The sequence below is a fragment of the Neopelma chrysocephalum genome, unplaced genomic scaffold, assembly GCF_003984885.1.
Source record: "Neopelma chrysocephalum unplaced genomic scaffold, ASM398488v2 Primary Assembly neopelma1_24, whole genome shotgun sequence".
Taxonomy (NCBI): domain Eukaryota; kingdom Metazoa; phylum Chordata; class Aves; order Passeriformes; family Pipridae; genus Neopelma; species Neopelma chrysocephalum.
The window spans coordinates 17,197,196-17,199,999 of NW_020897693.1; positions in this window are offsets into that span (position 1 = coordinate 17,197,196).

A 2,804-nucleotide genomic window follows, 5' to 3' on the forward strand; every position below is an offset into this window, starting at 1 on the left:
CCACGAATTCATGAGCAGAAAAGCAAACATTTATCTTTTTATTTGCAGGTATAAATTCTTGCTAAATACCATTTTGCTGTTTTGCAGATCTCACAAAACCCAATGATTTCTCTGAAAGCTGAACTGTGTTCTGGGAAGGGTCTGGCTTTTTGCTTGCACATATCTAGAGAGTCAAGAAGAGCTGAACGTTTCTTCTTTTCCAGATGGGCTGGAGAAGACGTTAAGCTATGGTTGACTGTCAGGTACTTAACAGACATCAGGAAATAGGCAAGTGAATGTTAAGAGTCTCGTTTTTACTAGGTATGTCTGCTGCAACAGGAGACTTGTCATCTTGTTGGCTGCTGTAAAAGAAATGTCAAGGACTGACTGGGTCACAGAAATTGAACTGATTGCAAAACGTCTTCATTTAGATCAAGCTGAGGTACAGAAAGGCTGCTCTAGCACTGCTGGCAATCTACCTCTTCAGTGGAATGAGATGACTGATGCACACAGTTGTTGCTGGCACAAGGCTGGGCAGTTTCCTGGCAACGTTCTCCTTCTAAAAGACTCAAGTGTTTCCAAGGATCTCGTGACAGCAGTCTGAGAAAATTTTGTTTCTTACATTTTTTTGTTTGTTGGGCAGTAAATGAAACAAAACAATGGGGAATGCAGAATGCTACAAAATTGTAGCTACTTAACGTAGCAGTGCAAACACCTGGCACAGCAGGTCTGTCCTTTTAGAGGAAATGAGCCTGGATCATGCCCCACATTTGAAGAGTACGAGAGTATGGCACATATTTTGAAGTGCAGAATGGAGAGGCAGGATTAGATACAGTCTGCCAAGTTTGCAATGGCAGTAAGCATTTTCCATCTTACAGAAAACCATGCTTTATGATGTGTAAGCAAGATGTTTTCAGAAGACTCGATGAGAGCTGTAAAATGTAATGTACAACAATCTGAGATGTAATTCTATTTTCTTTACACACCTTCCCATGACGTATCATATAGGAACTACTCTTGGTCACTGCGGTGAAACTCCCACTCTTTTTAGCTAGGAAGAAGCAGACAAGCATTGTTTTAAAAAAAAATAAAAAAGGCATTTTTAAGGTAAGAGTTGCTGCTATATAAGGTGCCTGATGGCTCACAATCACATCTGACGGTCTGTGCTAAAAATACTGATCACTAGACCAAAACACCGGCAGACGCTGAATGAGCTGCATGGGTGACACTGAGGTCAAGTGAGACTTGGGCATGTGTAGGTACAAACACTGTCACATAATAACAAGCTGGAGTTTCTCAATTTACGCTATGAATAGCTCTCCCCAGCATGTGCTGAGGCCAGAGAGAACTCAGAGTGGAGGCACTTCCTGGAAAACATTTGCTGCTCAGTTTTGTCTTCTTTCAGCCACTGTCATTTTTTGTTAGAGTTTAATTTCAAAATGGATTTCACTGCTTCTCAGTTTGGGCAAAAACTGCATCAGGCCACACCAGACAAAGCCAATCCACTGAACACAACTATTATTTCCTGAGTCAGATGTCAGAACACTTATGTTCACTCGGGAAATGTAGGGAGCACTTTACCCCACATCCCCCTAAGCAGCTTCCTTCAAAACAATTCACCTAACACTTTTTTCCCTGAGATTTAGGCAATATTTAAATTGACAGCTGTGATTCATGTTTCTTCCCTGTTTTCTAGCTTCTCTGTACTTTCAGCTCATCTTGCCAGCTGCATTCCAGGGTACTTACAAGATTGTGCACTGTCAGAACTTTGAGATGGAAAGTCTACCCTGACCATGTAATACCTGAAGAATCTCAGTCACCTGTTAAAGGGTGACAGTGACTGGCTGTTCACGGTATTGCAGTTTTCGCTGCTTGACTAAATTCCTTGTAAAACCCCATCATCAGCCCTTTTCCCTTTTTGGTGTTCCCTTAAGATACTCCCTCAAAGACTGGCTGGCTGTGCTGCAGGTTGCCTTCGCTTCTGCCAATCCCACATATCACATGCTGACTACGTTTTCCTGGAATCATAGAATGGTTTGAGTTGGAAGGGACCTTGAAGATCATTGAGTTCCCACCCCCCTGATGTGGGCAGGGACATCTTCCACTAGACCAGGTCACTCAGAGCCCCATCCAACCTGGCCTTGAACACCTTCAGGAATGGGGCATCCACAACTTCCCTGGACAACGTATTCCAGTGCCTCAGCAGCCTCACAGTAAAGAATTTTTTCCTAATAACTAATCCAAACTTACTCCCTTTCAGTTTGAATCCATTCCCCCCGGTCCTGTCACTACATGCTCTTGTAAATAGTCTCGCCCCATCTTTCTTGTAAGTTCCCTTCAGGTACTGGAAGGCCGCAATTAGGTCACCCCGAAACCTTCTCATTTCCAGGCTGAAAAAAAAAATTGAAAAAAATTGTTTTCTGCAAATTGCTTTGAGATTTGTGGTTCAATTTGGACAACCCTTATTCTGGAAGTTTGGCACAGAACTTCCAATCTGTTTTATACAGTCTGCTTATTGTACGTATTAGTTTACACCCATTCTGTTAAGAGCTTGTTTGGGGTATCCCACAGCTCTGTGCTGAATTGTGCAGGTTTTAATTCCCGGCGGGGTCCCAGCCCGGGTCGGCGCCGCTCCCGCGCCGCTGCCCTCGGGGCTCGACTGCTCTCGCCTGCCCTCCGTCGCCCCCGGGCGGCGGTGGAAGATTTCGTCGCTCGGCTGGCGCTGCCTGGCGGCGTTCTAGCCTCGGCTGCTCGGGCCTTGGTCCCGCGCTCGGCGCCGCCGCCGTTCGGGCCCGCTCGGCGCTCGGCTGGCCCGCCTGGCCGGA